The sequence below is a fragment of the Ixodes scapularis genome, unplaced genomic scaffold (genome assembly GCF_016920785.2).
Source record: "Ixodes scapularis isolate PalLabHiFi unplaced genomic scaffold, ASM1692078v2 PGA_scaffold2__306_contigs__length_199485367, whole genome shotgun sequence".
Lineage (NCBI taxonomy): Eukaryota > Metazoa > Arthropoda > Arachnida > Ixodida > Ixodidae > Ixodes > Ixodes scapularis.
The window spans coordinates 33,732,148-33,739,244 of NW_024609857.1; positions in this window are offsets into that span (position 1 = coordinate 33,732,148).

Sequence of the window (7,097 nt, forward strand, 5' to 3'; positions counted from 1 at the left end):
TTTATTAAATTATTTTTTTTTAAATGGGCAGTGAAATTTTAGTTGCACGGCATCTACTCTGTGGCAACACTGTGTGAAATCGAGAGTAACTCGACCAAGGTTCTTCACTTGAAAACCACCAAGCCGTGGCTACCTACGGCACCTACTTTTTCTCAGATCATGTGGTTTTTTTTAGCAAAGTCAGATCGCTTTATGAATACATAAGACCTTCTACCGTAAAATACCGGGCAAACGCCCACTCAAAATTGAGATAATCGTAGAAAAATGGAGGATAGGCGCTTGCCCGGTCAATTTTACATATAAATGTATTGGGCATATTTTTTCAGATCTTACAAATTTGGGAGTGGGCACTTAGTGTGGAATGGGCGGATGCGCAGTGCAGGGATGGAAGCAAGCTTCAGCCTTTTTGAGCAGGTCTGGGAGCAGCAAAGATGCCCCTTTGGAGCAGTAAAAGTTCAGCTTTGGAGCAGCTCAGGAGCATAAACAAAAATCGTGTTTCGTAGCAGTATAAGCAAATCTTGGAGCTGCTTGGTGCTATAAGCACAGATGTGTTTTTCTAAATACAAAAAGAAATATAAATAAAAAAGCATCTCCATGTGACGTTCCAGAACCATTTCCAAACATGATCTTTCCTTAAATATATTCCAGCCCATAGCAAAAAAGATATTTTAATGGCTGCCGTTGAGAACTGTCCTGGTGGTAGCGTGTTGGTTCCTCTCATGAATTTACAATAGTAGGCATAGGCAACTAAAGAAAAACAACTTAAGCCTCATGAAAACAAGACATATTCAATGTTTAACAACCTAAATCGCACGTTCCATAAGTTAAAAATAAAACCATTTCAAGCTGCAATAGTATGGTATGAAATAAAGTCCACTATTGACTACAGTTCATCATTAGAAAATACAAATGTTTCAAGTCCCTGTTTAGCAAACCAAAGTATTTCAATACTCTGAACAGAGTACAAATCAGAAGTATTCCAATACTCAACAGAGTACAAATCTACTCTATCTGATAAAAGTACAAATGCAAAAAATTGATAACTTCATACCACCTATACCATTCCTGCTATACATACACACTTAACTAACCCTTACTAAAATCAAAACCAATCACAGCTCGGCGCCGTTCTGAAGTCACTGCTTCTCCTGTACAAGAAACAGACAGCTTGCCCTCCGCATTGCTTGGATGCGTTCTAGAACAGCGGTTCAGAATTTGCTTCGCTCAGCAGGACACTCCCACTGTTCTCCTCGTCCTCCTGCCGGCTTGCTGTTTGGGTGCCAGCAGGTGTATTCGGCCACGTACGTCATTTACAAGAAACTCTACAGATGATTGAGGCAACCAATTATCGCTTTTATATGTTACGTTTACTACACGAATGAGGAACGCGGAAGCAATCTCAGCAAAAGCACCCCAAACACGCAAAAATAAATATATATTATGCCAAATCTTCTATAGAGTTGTTATTGCTTGCTTGCTTGTGTGTGTGTGCGTGCGTGTGTGTGCGCGCGCGTGCGTGCGTGCGTGCGTGTGTCGGCCCCCCCCCCCCCGACACGCTTATGGCCTGAATGTCCAACGAGACTGAATGTCCAACGAGCCTGAATGTCCAATCGGTCACGTGACAGGCGAGACGGAATGTCCAACGAGACGAAAGATCCAATCGAGACGGAATGTCCATCGAGTCTGAATGTCCAACGAGACGAAAGGTCCAATCGAGACGGAATGTCCAACGTGCCTGAATATCCAACGAGACGAAAGATCCAACAGAGACGGAATGTCCAACGAGCCTGAATGTCCAACGTGCCTGAATATCCAACGGATATAGAATGAACCTTGCAAAGAATTTAGAAGACATTTCTTTGTTGAATTGTAGGACTACTGATATAGTTACGGCGGTGAAAAATGCGTTCGATGAAATGGGGAACCGGACATTTCGGTGCGGAGATATCGGTACGCGATCATTTCGGTATGTGGTCGCTTCGGCACCGGGCTTTTCAGTACCAGGATTTTTGATGCACGGCTATTTTGGTATGCCGCTGAGCTTGTCCCACTGACGTTGCCTCTGTGAAGTCCCCAAAATGAAATTAAAATTATGCTCGTATATTTTGTAGACTTCATAAAATCCCCAAAACAATTCATTTATTGTTCGTCTTATATATCGAAATATAAAGATGATATCTGTAATTTAAAAAAAAAAAAAGATGTTTAAAAGGTCACACATGCTACAAGATCAAAGGCCGAACTCGTTGACCATTGACAACCTGCCACGCGTTTGATTTTAAAAGGTCGTACCTCTGGAGCGGAAACAAATGTGGGACCCACGAGCGTCCTTAGTCACCGTTTTTCCGTATTGTACGAGTTGCTATATTTTTCTTATTCGTGTCCCTACTCCCGCAAAGATGATGTCCTTCGCATGGGAGAAAAGCGCCTGATTGAATTTCAGTATTATAATTATTATTAGGTGAAGTCGGTGTAGTATGTGTAATTACTCTAAATTGCAGTTTTTTTTTCTTTTTTACAGAACGAACGTGAAAATTTTAGACATTTCTGATTGGACTTCTCGGTCCCCAGAAACAAAAATTCGATCCTCATATCAAAATCAGTGATAGAATACAACGGTCCTTCCATTAAGCCTTTGTGCAGCTAATCTCCTCAATTGGTGAGCTTTTGTCCGGTGATTGTGCGTTGACGCTTATCGCGACGATTACTTTCGCATGCTTCGGCCACCAAAGCAATTGCTGTCGCAGTGAACCATGTATTAAGCAACAAGTAGGTAATATTAATAATTATTACAATACTTTTTTAGGGTTGGCTTCCGTCGTTTCTGCCTTTCCTGGTCACGTGGCATGCAGCAATCGCACCGATACGCGCATAGGTAGCATACCAAGGCTGCGATCGGATTTCAACTGGTTCTAACTCTGTCACAGAGCCGCTGCGACAGTGCGACCGTTATTTATTCATATGCGTACATTACAAGTGCACATATGACCACGGCATCAGGAGGTCAGCCCCTCGCTCGGTCTTCCCAAATACCATAAAGCTAGAGTTACGAGTGAACATACTCACGAAGAACCCGACTTTTATCATTTTGAATAACCCGGGTACGATTCACCATCGGACCCTTGCCAATTCTAAGAGCTCCATTTGTCATCCTCTCTATTTTGAAAAGAAGGTCTCACTGTTGACCCCCACTGTCACCGGCAATCTACACACCCAACCCTAATCAACTCTTTTCGACAGTTCGACAAACGGGGACTTTCGCCCCATTCTTCATTCTGCGAATCGGTTGTCCAGAGACCTCTTTCCAGTTGTCCAGAGACCAATGGAATTTCGACGAAGTGACCGGATTCGTGGTGCAATACGCTTACCCTACAAGAATAGAAAGCCACATGGAACAATCTATTGTTATATTCACACATGATGCAGGCTATTAGTACATCCGGGTGTGAACCTTCTGCTGCACGCCGAGATGGATGCGTTCGCTTCCTTTATCAGCAGTCAAGCTCCCACCGACCAAGACGTCATGAACTACCTCGACAAAATGGCGAGCTTTGGAGTGCTTCCAGAAGCCAGTTAAACTACATGGGCTTCTGAAAACCACTACGCATGTCACATGCAAAAAAAAAAAAAATATGCGTACTGTGTGATATTAGTATTATCGCTCTACTCACTGACATACAAACGTATTGGTAGGGAATGGATGCGTATGTAAACTACAGACAACTGCAGTGTACAGTGAGTAGTTGTCTGTTCCAAAGATAAACGAACAAAAATAAAAATTTCTGAAATTCACACAATTGTTCCGCATTTACTCAAGAATTGTCGGGTCACACCAGCCACCACCCCCATGCATTTACAGGCGCGTTAGATGTAGATTTTATTTAAAAAAAAAAAGATATCTATATTTTTTTATTAGTGGGAAATTACGCTTGTGGAAACTCTTGATGCCTCGCAGCCACAGCTCCCAAAGCTCCTTTTAAAAAATTAAATATTGACTTTCCGCAAAGTCAGTGGCGCTGGCGGGCGGTCATGTGTTTGCGATGAGGATCTCCGTATGTAGCTCATCTATAGATCGAAACGGGCAGGGATGAGGACTGAACTAGAAATTCCTGGGTTCTGAAGCGCGGCTTTTATAGACGTCCCCCAATTGCGATCCACGCGAACACCCGTACATTGCATCCCTATTATGTATTTCAAATTGGCTGACCTATGTCATCGGAATATTCCAAACATTTGAACTGTTAATATCAAAGGAGCGTTTGGCGTCGTACAATCGACACCTTTAACCGATTGGTACCACCTTGATCACAGTTAGCGGGAACGCCGGAGCGCGTGGCAGCGGGCACTATCAGAGCGCTCTACCGGACTGGCGCGCAACTGCTGCGCATGCGCATCGCGCGTGCGGCGAGATTATAGACCTTTTCCACAAGCGCGCCGCCATCTTGAATTGTCGTCACTTCCAGTATGGGCGAAAACATAACTTTTCCGTCGCAGCGCCAATAGAAGACATTTAGTATATAAGCCTAAGTGTCACACATTCACGTTTTGGCTCCCCTCTATTTTTTTACTGGTTACAGGTTGAAACGTTTTACTATTTTGTCGTCGCCCATACTGGAAGTGACGACAATTCAAGATGGCGGCGCTCCTGTGGAAAATGTCTATATTCTCGTCCGGCGCATCACGTCATATGAGCGCTCGTCTTTCGTCTGCTACGCGCGTCGTCTGCTACGTGTATCGTCTGCTACGCCTGTCGTCTGCTACGGGTGTCGTCTGCTACGCCTGTCGTCTGCTACGCGCCTCGCCTGCTACGTGTGTTGTCTGCTACGTGTCTTGTCTGCTACGGCTGTTGTCTACCATGCGCATGCTACTGGTGATAGCGAGAACTTTGGCATACCCGAAAGGTGGTGAACCCTAAAATGAAAGCTCCTCCAATGTGCTCATCTGCTTTCCTGGTTTAGTTTCAGTATTTTTTAAAGCAAATAAACATTGTGACTTTTTTTTTTTCTCGCGTCAGTCTGCGCCAGCTTCGCCGACCCCGCTTCCTGTGAAGTTTAGAGCTATCTCGGGCGCGGTGATCATAAACTAATTGTCGGCCAGCGCGTCTGCATCATTAATTAACGTGGTCCTGACTTTGATAACTGCATTTATAGCTTGTGGTTCTTGTCGTCCTCATTGTTATTGCCTTTTGGCCTGTGATGGATGTGTGTTGGTGACTGTGGGGTGCAGACGTCTAAGATTTCTTCCCATAAGGTGGAGAACGTCGATTCGTCTGAAAAGACACCCCGGCCCCAGTCATCCGCCGTCCACGACGCATGTCCCATCGCAAAGCGGAGCCTCGTTTCCTTTTTTGAAGGAAATAGCAGGGGCTTCTGCGCTGCCATGGCGCTATGCAGACCGGCGCTTGCCAACCTCCGACGAATTGTCACGTCCAAAACGTCCAATTCCAGCTCCTCTCGGATTTCCCTGGCCGAAAGAAAGGGGTTTTCGACGACAGCGGCAATAATGTAACGGTTCTCATCCTCGGTCGTCGCTCTTGGGGGAGTCCCTCGAGGTGCGTCGTGGATCCGGCCTACATAACGGAAAGCTTGAAGGATTTTATTAACCGTCTTTAGAGGCCTTTTTACAAGGGCCCCGATGGCCCGCTGCGAGTGCCCTTTCTGGGAGAGCTCGATGATCAATCGCCTGTCCTCCTCTGGAACTCTGGCCATGACGAGGTGCAGCAATCGTTCTGACAGCAATGCAAAGGCGCCTAAATTTATCAAGCACACCGCATGCGGGGGAGGGGGCCTCGAATATTTTATTAATAAAATATAAGAAACAAAAAAGGTATGATAATGAATCATGCATCAAAATATTCGCTTGCTTGTCGCATGCCCGTGGGCTGATAAGTTCATCCACACGCATTTTAACCCCGGCGCTTCCATGCGACATGCTTCGCGTTGAAGACGACGCCCGTAGCAGACGACGCGCGAGCGCTCCGATGACGCGATGCGCGCGATGAGAGCATATTCCCTCAGCAGGCGCGATGCGCATGCGCTGGAACTTGCGCGCCGGGCCGTTAGGCTGCTCTGATAGTACCCGCTGCCACGCGCTCCGGCGTTCCCGCTAACTGTGATCAAGGTAGTACATAGCTGCGCATCGGCACTCAGCTAACTAACCATCAAGCCTTCCTATCGATAAAATTATAATATTTGTGTCTGCTCTGTTTCTTTGTCGGTCCGTCGACGTCGGCTTTTGTGGCACGACATTTTAGTATGATGTAACTACGGCAATGCCGGCAGGGACGCGGACTAAATATACACACAAGTCTGTACATTTAAGAGGGCAAATTATTCTAGCACGTGACAGGCGAGACGGAATGTCCAACGTGCCTGAATGTCCAACGAGACGAAAGATCCAACCGAGACGGAATGTCCAACGAGCCTGAATGTCCATCGAGACGAAAGATCCAACCGAGACGGAATGTCCAACGAGCCTGAATCTCCAACGAGACGGAAGATCCAACCGAGACGGAATGTCCAACGAGCCTGAATGTCCAACGTGCCTGAATATCCATTATTGGATCTTTCGTCTCGTTGGACATTCAGGCTCGTTGGACATTCCGTCTCGTAATCCCCCCGACACTACCAAATTTCACCGACGCTACCAAATTTCACGAGCGGCTTGATAGCCGAGTTGTACAACTTATTAAAATATGTAATGTAAGTGTAACTGACTGCAAAAAAAGTTATCGGTGTTTTCTAGGCTCAACTGGAAAACCTGTGTGTTTTTTCCCTGTAGACTTTGATACATACTTTAGCTGTTGAATACGTTGTATCGCACCGTCATCAACCCTTTCGCAAAGGTTGGGGTAGTCAGTTCGACGTCAGCGCGCTGTACATCCAACTGATGTTTTGGGGTGTCGTATATGTGACAAGGGGTGTAACGTCTACACCCCTTTTTTTTAGAGTGTACAAGCCACGTGCAACGAAAACTCTTCAACTTCAAGGTTTCGTGATTAACTATCACCAGGTCGCCTGCGCACTCACTGTCTTTTCGTTAGTGATACATATCGCAGACACGGCGAACTCGCGTGTGCAATAAGTATGTGGGAATTC